Here is a 16928-nt window from a genome sequence, read left to right as displayed (position 1 = left end):
ACGAGATCTTGGTAAACCGTTGTCTCTGCTCAAGGGTTAACGTGTACGCTGCTGGCGGTTTGTACCACTCATTCCTTTATTGTCTCAAGTGCAGAGAAGACTTTATTTTCAAGTCCATCAAGTCCAATCTCGACTTCTCCGTATCGTAGTTCTTCTTTTCCAAGCTGAGCATCGTCCCGAGAAGATTCTCGCACACGTTCTTCTCTATATGCATGACGTCCATGTTGTGCTTCAACTCCAACTCTGACCAGTAAGACAACCCATAAAAGATGCTCTTTTTGGTCTAATTCAATTCGCACTCTGCACGTTTTCGTTTACCGGCTTTTTTGCCAGTTGTCGTGGTAGAAACACTAGCCAACTGATCAAGTATGTCTTGCGCAGTCAACTTGACAGGTTTACAGCGATTCTCGTGGCGATCTACGTAGTGAAAATCTGGGTATCTCTCGTCCAGATTCTTCCACGTCGAACGATCCGCAGGATGTCGCAAAACGCCTTCTTCTTTGACGCGATCTCGTTCGTGCCACTGCATCTCAAGCGACGTGTGTCGAGAAGCGTACAATCGCTTCAATCGATCTTTCAAAGGAAAGTATCGTAATATCTTTTGTGATACATTCTTCCCGGTTGGTTTCCATCTGCTCTCATTGCAAATTGGGCACACTTCAGCTTTTTCGAGATCTTTTCGAAATAACACACAATCGTTGATGCACGCGCCGATCATATCATATCCCATGTCGAAACGCTTCAGCTTTGCCTTTGCCTCGTAGTGTTTTTTCCGGAATTCGGTTACCAATTGGATGAGACTTCCTCAAGAGCTGCAACAATTCTGTAAACGACTTGTTCGTCCAATGGTTCGTGACTTTGATGTGCATCAACAAAACCAAGAACGACAAAGACGAAAACTGTATGCATCCAGGGTACAATTCTGCTTCCAACTCGACGAATAAGTCTTCCACTTGCTCCTCTGCATGCACTTCACTCGGAGTCGGATCTGTAAAATCATCGAACTCATCGTGATCCATTATATCATGGAGAGCATCGTGCAATCCACTGACTCCTCTCTGGTTAGTCTCGCTGGCATCTTCTACTTGGGTAAGCACATGACGTTCGCCGTGATGATACCATTCGGTGTATCCCGGGGGTAAACCCCTTGTTCAAAAGGTGATTCTTTACGACCCCAATGTCCAGCCATCTCACGTTATTGCAAGACTTACAAGGACAACGATAATGACCGTTTTTGTTCCGGAGTTTGCTTGCAAGGCGGATAAACTCGTTAACCCCTGTTTTATATTGCAAACTCAACCGATTGTTCTCGGTAATCCAGTCCCTACTTGGATTTGACATTCTACTGAATGAGACGGGAAATTGAGAGATAAAAATGACTCGTTAGAATTCATTTTGTAAGAGTGAATTATTAGGAAATTGAGAGTGAATCGTTAATATTTGAAATTTAGAGTGAATTGTTATGAAATTGAGAGTGATGAATTGTTAGGAAATTGAGAGTGACTCGTTAATATTTAAAAGATTCAAGAGCGAATTTGTAAGAGTGAAAGAGAAATTGTGAAAAATATGTATTAATTTGGAAAAATGGTTAGGATTCGTTATATTATTGAAAGAGTTAATTTTTTTTACAAATACGTATTATTCTACCGAAAATTCGGCAGCGTTTCCCCTAAAATAATGACTAACCAAAATCTGCAATTAAAAAAAACACATATATAACCAACCAGGTCTATCCTATTAACATACTAAATACTAAACCGACCCTCTGTGGCTCGGTCGCAATAAATTTTCAATATGTTTACATTAAATGTAACATGTTACTAATCATTTTAAAATATATTACTAATTAATCTAACTAAATATGATACTAATTAACTAATTAATTAAATTTTCAACAAATTGCAATCAAACTAAAAGAACAATTAAACTCAACATATATCCATAAAACTAATTAACAGACGAATATCCATTTCAATATTCCAATTCAACTCAACGTTCTAATTTCAACATATAACAATTTAACTCAACATTCCAATTTCAACATATATTCATTTTAATTTCAACCATTTAACTCAATATTCTAATTTCAACATATATCCATTTCAAATTCAATTTTCATTTCAATCTAAATAACAATTATATAAAAATAGTCACTTACCTCTAATGGCGAGGTAACACGGTGTCGGGGTTAATGCTGATCACGTCTGGGATGGGCCGAGGGTGGTTTAGCGGCGGCGGGTCGGGGCTGGGCCGAGGACGGGCAGCGGCAGGTGGGGCGGCGGTGGGGGACGGCCTCGCTGATCGGGGGCGGGAGATAAAGAGTGAGATTAATTGAGAGAGAGGGTGAGAGAGAGAGAGGGACGTACCAGAGGGGCTGGTCGCCGGAGAGAGAGAGTGGCTGAGAGGGCGCTGGTGAGGGACCGGAGGCGGAGTGTCCGACGGTGGTGGGGTGGAGGCTGACAGCGACGCCGAGGGCTGACGGCGATGATGGTGGAGTTTCGGGCAGAGGGCGTTCGTCAACACGGAGGGACGCGGCGGGCGAGGTGTCGGCGTCAAATTGGGTGGTGAGGAACGTGGGGGATGAAGGTAGAGGCGGAGGAGAGACAGCTTCAAGAGAGGGATGGTCGGGCAAAGGAAGAAGAAGAAGAAGATTTCGGGCGAGGAAGAAGAAGAAGGCGTTTGGGGTTTTTAAACCCCTAAAACTATTAGGTGCGACATCATCCGGTGCGACATGTCGCACTGGATATGAAATCCCAAGCCCAAATAATTTCGGGGGAATATGCCTGACAACTTTAAATTTTAAAACTATTAGGTGTGACAAAGTCGCACCAAATACCTTTCGGTGCGACTAATGTCGCACCTAAAAGTAATAGGTGCGACAAAAACATTTCCGGTGCGACAATGTCGCACCGGATACCACTAGACATTAGCGAAATTTTTAGTCATCTGGAGGAGTATCCGGTGCGACATGTCGCACCTAATATGGGCTTATGTGCGACTATTAGGTGCGACATGTCGCACCTAATACCCTTCCGCACCAGAAATGTGAATTTGTAGTAGTGAATAAATTATTTTCCGAATAAATATTCCGGAAATTAATTTAATAAATAAATTCTCAAGAACGAAAATTATTTCCGAGAAATGTTAAATATATTTGAATGAATCAAGAACGAACGAGAAAATTCTCGGTACAAATCATATAATTAAAATCCGTTCGGGAATAGATTTAACTAAATAATTATGAGATGAAGGATTTAGTTGTAACAGTTTTCAGGACCCAGTTGAAAGGAATTTTGAAATGGGGTCAGTTTGAGGCAATGACAAAAGAGAAGGATTTAATGAATAATAGGAAAACTTGTTTCATATAAATACCAAATCCTTTCTCTCTCTCCTCACCTCTTTTCTTAGAGCTTCTTCTTCCTTTCTTCTCCACCGCGCGCACACCTGCAAAAAAAAACAAAGAAAAAAAAAACAAACACAACGAACAACAACAAAAGACAACGACGAAGAAAACAATACAGCCACTATCATCATCAACCTCGATCTTCATCTTCTTCTCCTATCTTCTTTTTCTTTCCTCGCGTGACCTCAAACCCCGAGCTCCATCTCGCGCGCTCCAACTGAGAAGAACGACCACCGCGAGCCGCCGAGGACGCCGACTGAGAAGAGACGCCGGAGAAAGAGAGAGAGAGAGATCACCGAGGAGACTCATTTCATAGCCATCAAGGTAGGAAATCTTTTTCCCTGAATCGATTTTTAAGTTAGGGTTCCAAATTGGGGATTTTTTGACTTCGTTGATGATTTTCATGAAATTGATATGTTGTTGTTGAGTTGATGATCTGAGATTGTTGAGTTGAGTTGTTTTGATAGTCGATGATGATTCGGGTTTGTTTGAAAGGTTGTCTCTCGTCTGTTGTCTTGACCGAGCGTGATAGCCTCGTGCCGTGTGATATTTTGTTGTTTCTGAGTTTCAGAGTTTGGTTTGGGCTTGATTTTTGTTATGTTATGATTCAGAAATGGTGAACGTGATTTACTCGAGTAACGGTTGTCTTGGCTGAGATTTTGTTATGTGGTTTGGCTGTTTGAATCTGTGTTGTCTGGCCGAGAAAGCCTTGATTGAATTTGGTTTTAGCTTGTTTGTTTGGTCTCGGCCGGACTTGAGTTAAATCACCGGGTCCATGTCGGAGACAGCGGGGCAGTCGTTACACCATTCGTGCAGGTCGCTACTTATGCGACAAGGAATTTCGCTACCTTAGGACAGTTAGAGCTCTTTATTTTGGGGGTGTATATGATACCTGGGCTCCTGTGGGGGGGTGGGGGTGAGAATAACCAATTTGGCCGCCGTTTACCGGGGCTTCCATTCAAAGCTTATTTTTTTTATTTTAATTAAAGAAAGTGCACTTCTCCTTGACTTGAGTTAAATCACGCATTTTTTCGAACTCGGTCAAATAAGAAAAATAAATCGAATCTAAGAATAATTGTTTACGTTTAAATCTCGTGTTTGTTCCGGAACGCGATCCACTTGTTACGGTTGTGTGATTTGGAAGTTAGTCATTTCGAATTCGTAATTGTTTTGATTTTTGTTCGGTTTGGAATCATTTGGTTGTGTTATTTTATTGTTCGTCTTTTTTCGGAGTCTCGGAAATCTCTCGGGTCTCAATGTGAGACCGAGAATTTTGGGTTTCAAGGTTCGAGTATGAGTTGAAGTTATTAGTTGACTTGATATCTATGTTTGAATTTCTCAGCTAATTCGCAAATCGAGTCGGAACGAGCAAGAGCCGACGTAATCAAAAGCATCGATGCCGAAAATAGAGAGATCAGAAAAGAGTAGATCCCGATCTAACTCATGAGTTTGTCATTTGCTTTGTAGCGTTTAATACTCTCGAGCTAGATCATAGATCTAAGGATTTAGATATGATTTTAAATAATTGTGAATTATATTTAAACACGTTAGGGAATTTAAATTTCAGTTAATTATTTGGAAATCTCAGTTTGTATAATTTCTGATTATTTATTTATTTAAGACTCGTTGAAAATAAATTATTGGAATTTCATTTCGTACTAATTTTTGGTACAAAAGCGTACGGGTCTTAAATAAGGTTTAACTTCCAAAAGATCGGGAAACTGATAAATTAAATTCTTGAACCTCAACCTACTTGAAACGAATCTCGACAATGAACCTTAATCTCTTCAACGCTACAATTGAATAACTAACAAAATCTCAACATCATATTCTAGTTCTCTCGACGCTCTAGGACGTGTCAGATAGTCTCGAGAAGCGTGCGAAGTGAGGTGACTCCTCAAGTCAACAAGTTTTGCGGTGAACTATTCCAGGTAAATGTGGAGACCTAAATCAACTACTTACCAATGGAATAATCATGATTACGTGCATTTTATGTGAAACAAGAGTAGGTGAAAGCCTTAAAAAGGAATAATCTCAAAGATTAAGGCATCAACAACTTTTCTTGAAAACATTGTTCGGATTTTCTCGATAAGTTCAAACATAGATTTGTGAAACCTAGCCTCTGCTACGTGATATGACTATCCCTTAAGTTTTACGCTTGACCCGTTAGAACGAGGGAAGTAGGAGAGCAGTGATAAACTCTTGGATTCAAAACGAGGGTAGAAGTACAGGGAGTCACGTTCTGATTCTTCAACTTCAAACACTAATGAGGGCAAATGACATTTCTTTCGGTGTTTATCCCGAGTCGCTCTCATGTAAGTAGCAAAGGTGTGTACTCTGAGTGCTGCAGAGTACCCAAACCATAATGAATTGTTGTCGGTGGTACCTACAAGTCATCGACTTGTATCGAGGACCATACCGGTCCGAATGGCGTTGAGTACTCAAGTGGAGGCCCATTGAATGCCCCATACCTCAATGGGACTGCTCTGCGAAATGCGTGCTTATTACCGGCTAGAGGCCCATGCGGAGGCTTACCGAGTACCTCGTGTTGCAATGAGAATGCCTCGCAAAACACGAACTCATTGCCGACTGAAGACTCAAGCGGAGGCCGTCGAGTGCCCCGTGCCGCAATAGGAGTGTAATCGCAAATCGCGAGCTCATTGCTGGAAAAGCTCGGCACGCACCAACGTCACGATGAAGATGGTGTTGTCAATAGTGCCCACAAGAAGAGTAGTAGTCATTACATATATACATTTGATGTAAAAAGTCTCATGAAGACTCTGGCTTGAAACTGCTGAATAATTAATAAAAGTTGAAACGTTCATTCATTCTTCCTTGTCTGAATGAAGATTTATGATAAACCATAGTCTTTAGTCCTTAAACAAACCCAACAACAAATGAAGAGTCAAATATAGATTTGCATAAACAAACTCTTCATGGTTTGCTTAAAACAACATATTCACAGTCTAAGGATCAAAGGGCTATTGATCTCAGTATAATTGTTAGGAGAATCTATGATGTCTGGTTATGAGGCATAGAGAGTTGGAGACTCTACAGTTCTTCCTAGGTATCTTCTGAAGGTACCGAATTGACCAGTGCACTTCTAGAGACATTGTAAGAACAAACCATTTAACCTCTTCTGTGTCAGAGTCAGTATGTATGAATTGCATCGTGCTTACCTCAATCCTGAAATGAGACATGTCATTTCATAGCCTAATCTGAGAAAGTCAGAGTTCTAGATTCACTATGTGATATAGGCAAAACTTATTGGTAGAATACTAAGTTATGAATATGTCATGAACAACTTTGTGAAGATCTCATAGATATGGAATTCATATACAAGATTGCTGAAATGCAATGTATATCACCTCATGCTTTGTTCATTGAAATGTGAATAAATGAACTGGCCAGTATCCAAATTGAGTCATGACTCTTTTGGATGAATCAATGTGATTGGTTAGCTCATCGTCAATACATTGTTTCTAACTTATTCACAAGTGACAAAGGAGTTGAGGAAATAACAATTGGAAGGGTAAAATGGTAATTTTGTAAATCCCATCTAGTTGATTATATTCATGAAGGGTAAACATAGATAATATTCAATGGATCCACTAATCACAATTAAGAAGAATTCTTGAGTAGAAAATATATTCATTTGAACTGATAGATTTTAGTGTCAAGTCTTTAGTGGAGTCAGTTGACATTAAGCTATAACTTGGAAAAGGTTTGTGAACTTTTGAGTCCAAGTATGCTAGCTCAAGCTTTGTTCATTTGGATCCATGAGGTCAATACCACAAGTCATTATAGTAGGATTAGTTAAACAAGAAAGCTAAGTCAAAACAAGTTCAAATGTTAAACTAGACAAGTTTTACGAAAATTGTCTAAAGGTTAATTTTGTCCTTTTGGACATATGATGGTATGAATGTCAATAAATAAGTTTTTTTTGACATTGTCATATGATGACAATGAATTCAGACCTCACGCCCACAATGAAGATTTGGGCCTTGAGGATTGAATTTCATTTCATGGAAGTTTATGTGAAAATTATACATGGGTTTTTCTTATATTGTCATAAATAAATAAAGAAACATCTAGAAGCATGTTCTAGAAGATCCAAACCGTCCAACATCAAGAGAGAAAGAGAGTTTATTTTGTGCATTGATTTATGAAGATACTTGCCAAAAGAAAAAGAGGAAAAAAATTTCCTCCATGAGGAAATGAAGTGGGCGGCCAAGAGAGAGGAAAACAAATGAGGAAACAAATCCAAGGACTTTGAATGCACATGTTGCACGTCCAAAGGGGGGGGGGGGGGGGGTTAGAGAGAGTAGCTCTCAATCTCTAAAACTTGTGTCTTGTGAATTGCGAATGAGGTGGGGTATTTATAGGAGGAGATTTTGCCTTGAAAATGTAGTTTCCTCTTTTCCATTGAATATCACATATTCATGAGCAAATCCTAGTTTCCTCGACAAGTTCTTGAGTCATAGTGTTTAAAATTGCCCGCACACTAAATCCTAACCATACTCGAATGACTCTAGTGGTAGAAACGTTCGTGGTTACTCACAGGTTTGAGAAGACTCGATGGAGGCAGGCTTAGTGGGGAGACGAGCGTTTCAACCTTTCCAAAGGCTTCTCAACTCTCAAGCTTCTAACGAGGTTGGTACCGAGTAAAAACTCAAAGTAGTTTTTAAATTTTAAACTATACACTCATGGACAATGTATAAGTAGTAAAATCGTTTTACGAGTTTTTAAAGAAGTTTTTATATTCCGCCGCTTGCTAGAAGAGATAATCTTTTCATAAACCCTAGATCTATTACAACAAATGGTACTAGAGCTATGGTCAAAGTTTAAGCATGTGCATATAATTTGAAATATGAGTTTGAAAATCGTTTTCTTAATTTTACTCGGGTAATGAATTTACTAGAATTGTTTTTTTTTTTAGATTTTTTTTAATTTATTGCTCGTGCCTTTAAATTAAAAAAGCATGTTGATTTTCTACACCTTTGAGATGATATTAAAACAAATTAGAATCAGTTCTAAAAGTTTTTCATTTTTTCATAATCAAAATCACGATTTGATAAGTTTGAAAAATTTCGGATAATTTCACGAACACGTAACATAGTCTTGCTTGCTTTGTTTATTTACTCGCTCGTTTTATGTTTGTTGTTACTTTCTTTTGTGTTATACTATTACCTTGTTAATAAGACACATCTTAAAGACTTAACAACTCAATAAAACGTTCCGTTACACTTAAATATTTTGCACTTAAGTCCCGGCCAAATTTTTGTCCAGAATTCCTTGAGCTTATGAATACCTACTGTAAAAGGGACGTATCTCTCTGCTCGGAACTTGGATTTGAATGGTTCTTAAACCAAATTAAAGGCCTGTGAGTCTACTTTCCAAAATAGTTGGAATTAGCTCAATTGGACATAGGAGTCGCCGTCTAACGCATTTTTACTCCGAGGTGTTTGCTGCCCGAGATCCCAGGATTTCTTGAAAATTTATTTTTGAATTCCGAATCTTGGATCCCACTCCAAGAGTTCTACAACTCAAATGGAAAATTTTCCTTGAGAAAAAATGTTTTTCAATATATTATAAAAATAATGTGTAAGATTAAAAAGTTTTGTTTTTTGAATACTTACTTGAAATTGAGTTTTGACGAAAACTAGTTTGAATTTTGAAAAACCGTTTTGTCATCCAAATCAATTATGTTTTCAAAATGTTTTCAAAACTATATCTATATCACTTATGTTCAAAATCTATTTGCTCTTGAAAATTTAACTGGGAGGTCTCCTCGTAGACTAGTCGAAAAATTGGAAGAAAATGTGTAATTTCAAACATCAAATGTTCAAATGAATTAGAAGTTCACACTTCCCTCGTACACTTTCCCTAGTAGAAAATATAGGAAAATGTCTGAGTATGTACCTTGCGCCTTTATGCACTAACACTGCTCTTCCTAGAAACATGACGATCTAAGATTCAATTTCTAGAATTCCACGCTATCTCTCTATACGTTAGGAAATGTGTTTCCGAACTTATAAGAGACGACGTGCCAATTCTAAAAACTAAGTGGGACAGTTATACTTATTGTTTGCAAACCACGATCTCCAACACTAATGAAAAGTGCAATTGTCGCCAGACTAAGAGTCCTCCTCGTGGCCCTCTCTTAAATGAGAGTACTCAACGGTGTTTTGCTCTGATCATTGCTCGAAGAGCTACGTCTGAGAGTGAGACAATGAGACAAGGCCTCCGCTCAGTGGATTGTTTTTTCAAAGTCGATCTCTTGGACTAAGTGGTTGGTTACACACTTAGACTCAAACCCTAGTAATCCTCCCTCGAGGCCATGCGAAAGGATCTGAGTGATCAAAGTTTTTTACAAGGTGGCTAGTCAAATTTGATGTATTGACATCTTGGCTATGCATTAATGATGAGTCATTTACTTATGAAAGGAGACTCTTTTCGGCCTTCCCTCGAAGGAGAAGTTTTGTTCATAACACCTTTGGATTTTTCCTGTCTTATTCATCCTAAAAACTTAAACAAACTTAATTCCTAAACCAAAAGACTAATCATAAACTTGTTTCAACTTAATTTCAGCAAGATGTCTCTCAACCATCATTTCCTCAAAAAAACTCGAAGGCGAGAACTACGTAGATTGAAAAAGTAACCTTGACATCATCCTTACCATTGACAAGCACAAATGGGTACTCACCACCCCGTGTCCTCCTCAAACGAATGATGATTCGACTCAAGAGGACAAAGACGCCTTAGCCGCCTGGCTCCGTTTCGATGAGATTGCGAGATGCTATATTTTAGCATCAATGAACAATGTGCTCTAGCAGCAATATCATGATATTGATGTTGTCAATGGTGCCCACAAGAAGATTTGTAGTGTGTATTTATGTACATTTGATGTCATATAGTCTTACGAAGACTCTTGCTTGTAACTGCTTTTTTATTAATAAAAGTTGAAACGTTCATTAAATCTTCCTTGTCTGAAGCTTTATGATAAAACCTTAGTCTTTTAGTCCATAAACAAACTTAACAACTTACGAAGAGACAAATGTAGATTTCCATGAACAAACTCTTCGTAGTTTTCTTAAAACGATATATTCGCAATAAGGGTCAAAGGACTATTGACCTCAGTATGATTGTTAGAAGAATCTATGATATCTGGTTATGAGGCATTGAGAGTTGGAGACTCTATAGTTCTTCTAGGTATCTTCCGAAGGTACTGAATTGACCAGTGCACTTCTAGAGACACGATAAGAAGAAACCATTTAACCTCTTATGTCTCGAAGTCACTACGTATGAATTGCATCGTGCTTACCTTATTCCTGAAATGAGACATGTCATTTCACATCTCACGTATTCTCATTTGAGAAAGTCAGAGTTCGGACTCACTATGTGATTCCGAACAAGGCCTATTGATGAAGTACTAAGTTGTGAGAATGTCATGAGTAACTTTGTGAAGTTCTCATGGATATGGAATTCATGTACAAGATTGCTGAAATGCAATGTATATCACCTCATGCTTTGTTCCTTGGAGTGTGAATAAATGAACTGGCCAGTGTCCAAATTGAGTCTTGACTCTTTTGGATGAAACAATGTGACTTGTTAGCTCCTCGTCAATACATTGTTTCTAACTTATTCACAAGCGACAAAGGAGTTGAGGAAATAACAGCTAGAAGGGTAAAATGCTAATTTTGTAAATCCCGACTAGCTGATGATATTCATGAAGGGTAAACACTGATAATATTCTGTGGATCCACTCATTACAATTAGGTTAAATTCTTGAGTAGAAAATAAATTCATTTGAACCGAGAGATTTTCAGTGTCAACTCTTTAGTGGAGTCAGTTGACATTAAGCTAAACTTGGAAAAGGTTTGTGAACTTTTGAGTCCAAGTATTTAGCTCAAGCTTTGTTCATTTGGATCCATGAGGTCACTGTCACGAATCACATCGAGTAGGAATAGTTAAACTGGAAGCTAAGTCAAAACAAAAACGAAAATTGTCAAAAGGGTATTTTTGTCTTTTGAGACATAGCATGAAATGGATGTCAATAAATTTTTTGACAAGGTCATTTGTTGACTTAATAATACTTGGCCATGACTTGATCATTGGGCCGTGTGGATTAATTTCATTTCATGAGAATTTTATTGAAAATTCTTAATGGGCCTTTTTCATGTTGTCATGAACAAATGGAAAAGCTTCTAGAAGGCCTTTCTATAGTGTAATAGGTGCCCACTACCCAAAGAGAAGGGAGATTATTTTGTGCATAAATGTATCAAGATACTTGCCAAAAGAAAAATAGGAAACAAATTTCCTCTATGAGGAATGTAGAATTTCGGCCAAACAAGCAAAGAAGAGAGCAATGAATAAAAGAGGAAACAAATCCAAGGTGTCATAGAGGTACATGTTCGCCGTGTGACTTGGATGGGAATGGGCAATAAAGGATTGCTCATAAAGGCTTGGAAAATAAGAGGAAACTACTTCTTTCCAAGGCCAACCCTTCTCCTATAAATAGGACCCTCATTCCTCTCATTCTATTCATTCCACATAAGTTAGAGATTAAGAGCCTCTCTCTCTAGAACTTGTGGCCGACTCCTCTCTCTCTATTCAATTTCATTTTATTGTTTTGGCACCTAGGTCCTCACTTGACCTAGTGTTTAGCTCTGCGACTTCAAGACTCGTTCTTAAGTCGTAGTGTTTAAAAGTGCCCACTCACTAATTCCTTTTTTCTCGAGTGATTTAGTGATAGAAACTTTCGTGGTTGCTCGAGTTAACGAGGAAAGAAAGAGAGACGTGCTGCGAGGGAGACGAACATTTTCAACCTTCCGAAGGCTCATCAACGTTCAACCTTCTAAAGAGGTTAGTAAATTTATTATGCTCATATTAGTTTTATTTACATGTTCTTGCACTTTGTCTAGGTTAGTAAAAACTGTTTTACTTGAAAAAGAAAATTTTTAAAATTCCGCCGCTTAACGAAGCATTAAACTTTTTCTTAAACCCTAGATCAATTCCAACAAATGGTATCAGAGCTATGGTCAAAGAAATGCATGTACATGTATTTAAAAATATGAGCTTGAAAATTGTTTTCGAAAGTTTACTAATTTTGTGACAAGTTAGAATTGTTTTCTTAGATTTTTTTTTTAATTTATTGCTCTTGCCTTTAAATTAAAAATCATGTTGATTTTCTATAAGTTTGGGATGTTATTAAAAACACATTAGAATCAGTTCTAAAAGTTTTTAATTTTTTATATTGAAAAACGTGTTTTTAAGTTTGAGAAATTTTCGAGTAAATTTTGTGACTAGTTATATTGTCTTGCTAGTTTCTTTTATTTACTTGAATCGTTTTATGCATGTTGTTATTTATTTTATACCATGTTATTACCTTGCTAATAAAAGACAAATAAAAGCTTTAACAACCTTCATAAAACGTTCCGTTACACTCGATTCCTTTTCGCACCTAAAAAGGACCAAGCTTTAATTATTACTTTTTCTTCGAGCTGGAGTAAACCTGCAGTAAACGTGGCATAACTCTCTGCTCAGAAATCGAAATTTAATTATTATTGAATCAAATTAAAGCTCTGTCTGTCCTCTGCCTAATGCCACCGGTTTCAGGTCAAAAGGACATCGGAGCCGCCAGTTATGGCGATTTTACTCCGAGGTGCGCGGCTGTTCCGAAAGTCCAGTTTTTTAGAATTCCGGATTTTCAGCCCCACTACCATGAGTTATAGAACTCTAATAAGAAAAATTTCTTGAGCAAAAATGTTTTTCATAAGATTATGTGTAAGATTAAAATGTTTTGATTTTTGAAAGTTTAATTGAAATTGATTTTTTACAAAACTAGTTTGAATTTTGAAAAACCGTTTTCGCTTTCAAACTTGAAAAATATTTTGTCATCCAAATCAAATAAATTTTCAAAATGTTTTCAAAACTATATATATATCACATATGTTCAAAATCTTCATGCTCTTGAAAATTTGAGTGGGAGGTCTCCTTGTAGACAAGCCGAAAAATAAAAAGATGTGTAATCTCAAACTTTCAAGTGTACGAGTGAGTTGAAGTTCACACTTCCCTCACGCACTTTCCCGAAATAGAAAATAGGAAAAGATCCGAGTATGTCCCTTGTGCCTTTATGCACTAAACTGCTCTGAACATGATGATCTAGGATTCTCTTCTAGTTGTCCGCTCTGTCGCTCTCTAACTAGGAAATCCGTTTCCGAACTTACAAGAGTCGATGTACCAATTCTAAAAACTAAGTGGGAGTGTTATACTTGTTGTTTGTAACCCACGATCCCCAACAATAATGAAAAGTGCAATTGTCGCTAGACTAAGAGTCACCCTCGTGGCCCTCTCTTAAATGAGAGTACTCAAGGGCGCTTTGCATTGATCATTGCTCAATGAGCTAAATCCAAAAGTGAGACAATGAGACAAGACCTCCCATCGGCGGATTGTTTTTCAAAGTCAATCTTTTGGACTAAGTGGTTGGTTACACACTTAGACTCAATCCCTAGTAATCCTCCCTCGAGGCCCTGCGAAAGGATGTGAGTGATCAAACCAATTTAAAAGGTGGCTGGTCAAAATTGGTGTATTGACATCTTGGCTAAGCATTAATGATGTGTCATTTACTTATAAATGGAGATTTTTTGCGGCCTTCCCTCGAAGGAGTAAATTATCGTTTGGTTTATAATACCTTTGGATTTTATCAAGTCTTATACAAAACTTAAATCCTAAACCAAAGACTAATGATAAACTTGTTTCAACTTTTTTAAGCAATATGTCTCTCAAACATCTCTCAATCATCTTTTCCTCAAACAAACTCGAAACCAAAAACTACCTTAATTCAAAACATAACCTCGACATTGTCCTTACCATTAACAAGAACAAATTGGTACTCACCACCCCCTGTCCTCAAACGAATCATGATTCGAATCAAGAGGACAAAGACGCCTTGGCGGCCTGACTCTGCTCCGATGAGATTGTGAGGTGCTATATCTTAGCATCAATGAACAATGTGTTGCAACAACAACATCGTGACATCGAGACTGCCGCCGACATGCTCAACAATCTCCATGAGATGTTTGGAGGGCAAAGGCGTCAAGCAAGGCAACAAGCAGTCCGACAGTTTATGAACTATCATATGTAGGCTAGGACTCCTGTTTGGAGACTTTATGATACTGATCATTAGTTTTCTGAATAAAATGGAAATCCTAGGATCTGAGATTGGTGGGAAAAGTGTCATAGATATGATCTTAGAAACTCTCCCCGCATCTCTTGATACCTTCAAGATGAACTACTCCATAAAAAAGCTAGAGTACACTGTTACCAAGCTTATGAAGGAACTTCATACTGCTGTAGGTCTCACTAAGAGAAAGAGGAATCAAGGATAGGCACATGCTACTGAGCACAAAGCCTCCGCCTCTGGAACTAAGAAGAGACCTCACAAGGCCGATAAAAAGAACTGTCCTGCCTATCTCAAAGCAAAGGAACATAGTATTGTACTAGTTACCGAAGCATGCTTAGTAGCTGATAATGTATCAACGTGGATTCTTGACTCCGCTGCTACTAACCATATTTGTTGTTCCTTGAATGGTTTCAAGAAAACCAAAAGCTTAGAGGAAGGCGAGTTCTGTTTCAAATGGGATGATGGGAGCCTGGTGTCTGCGAAGGCTGTGGGATCCGTGACGCTGTCTTTTGAAGACCGCACTTTAAACTTGAATAATGTTTATTTTGTTCCTACCTTTGGGAAGAACTTAATATCCGTTGCTCGTCTTCTTGAGCAATATTATTGTTTAAAGTTTATTAAGAATGGAATTCATATTTCGTTTCGTGATAATTCTTTTGTCACTGATGCATGTATGAAGAATGCTCTTTTCAACATCTATCCCACTCAACCTTCTCTTTTAGACACTGAAATAGATAATGATCTTATTAGGGAGCCAAAGAGGATCAAACTTTCTGAATCCTCCGATCTAACAAAATCAACATACCTATGGCACTTAAGACTTGGTCATATCAGTCTAGATAGGATTAAGAGACTTGTGAGGGACGGTCCACTCCAAGCCTCTGCAATAGGTTCACTACCTACTTGTGAATCCTGCATAGAAGGAAAAATGACTAAGCGACCTTTCTTCGATAAGGGTCGAAGAGCCACTGAGTTGCTGGAACTAGTACATTCTGATGTATGTGGTCCGCTCAGCCAACAGGCACGTGGAGGATACGAATACTTCATCACCTTCACCGATGATTACTCGCGATATGGTTTTGTCTATTTGCTCAAACACAAATCCGAGACCTTTAACGTAATTAATGTCTTTAGGGCTTTAGTGGAAAAGCAAACTGGCAAAGTGATCAAAACACTTCGATCTGATCGAGGTGGCGAGTATATGTCTGGAGAGTTCGATGACTTTCTTAAAGAAGAAGGTATTGCTTCTCAGCTTACTGCACCTGGCACACCTCAACAAAACGGAGTGTCAGAGAGAAGAAACCGAACTCTTATGGAGATGGTTAGATCAATGATGAGTTACTCATCACTCCCTCTTTCCTTTTGGGGATATGCCCTCGAAACAGCCGCTTACATTCTGTACCAAGTTCCATCCAAAACGGTTCCTGGTACTCCTTATGAACGATGGACTGGCCGTAAAGTAAATCTGGGCCACATCCGAATTTGGGGTTGCCCTGCACATGTGCTAAGGCAAAAGACTAGCAAGTTGGTGAGTCCTACCACTGTTATTTCCCGAAAGGTGAGTGTCAGAAACTCATTTTGATCCTAGTTCGTGACAGATGTGTCACAGACTCGATGACTTCGTGACAGATGTGTCACGAAGTCAGCGAGTTCGTGACACATCTGTCACGAAGTGGGTGAGTCCGTGACACATCTGTCACGAACTCAAGCATAATGGTTTCACTAATAATGTCATTAACTCATATGTGTAGGAGTGGAGACGGTTTATACCGGAGTCCAACGTTGAAGGATTTTCCTTTAACTTCCATGGGGGATTGGAAAATTTTATGGCTCTTTTACTCGGTCGCAGCGCCGAAACGCAAGCTGGTTTCGCCCAATCATGTTTTGGGCAGTTCGTGGGGCAACCCAAAATAATGCGGTCATCGGCGATTATAAGCCACTTGGTGTTGAGGACCGAGAGCTTCGACGGAGAAACCACTGACGGGCTTCTAATTGAGATTGGAGGCCAAGTCCGGGAGTTCACGAAGATAGACTTCCAGGAGATCACATTCCTCAAAGTCGTCGATGACTACGAGGATTTCAAGTTCGAGGGGGTTGTTTCTAATGACAGCCTCTTCAAAAAATTCTTCCCGGGGAAGTATTTGAGTCGGAACTTGGTCAACCAATTCTTGGAGGCGAGCGTAGATTGGCCGACAGAAGTTCAGGTAAATTACCTGAAAATTTACTTCGTCTTGAATGTCCTCGTGGCGGACGATGCGAAGAACAGGACACCGTGCTTAGAGCTCATTAAGGCGGTGGAGGACACAGACACATTCGGTCGCCATCCATGGGGCAACGTGG

General features: G+C 38.8%; 1 long non-coding RNA gene across 1 annotated transcript; it reads left to right on the top strand.

The window, feature by feature from the left end:
• The first annotated feature begins 3284 nt into the window (after positions 1-3284).
• On the top strand, positions 3285-5018 carry LOC149401713 (uncharacterized). Its single transcript, XR_016296689.1, has 2 exons — positions 3285-3727; positions 4746-5018. It is a non-coding gene; the product is annotated as an uncharacterized LOC149401713 (long non-coding RNA).
• Positions 5019-16928: the final 11910 nt, after the last annotated feature.

The sequence above is a fragment of the Urtica dioica genome, chromosome 4 (genome assembly GCF_054948205.1).
Source record: "Urtica dioica subsp. dioica isolate 48M chromosome 4, U.dioica_male_clone48M_v1_H2, whole genome shotgun sequence".
Taxonomy (NCBI): Eukaryota; Viridiplantae; Streptophyta; class Magnoliopsida; order Rosales; family Urticaceae; genus Urtica; species Urtica dioica.
This window is presented reverse-complemented; position numbering and strand designations above follow the sequence as displayed.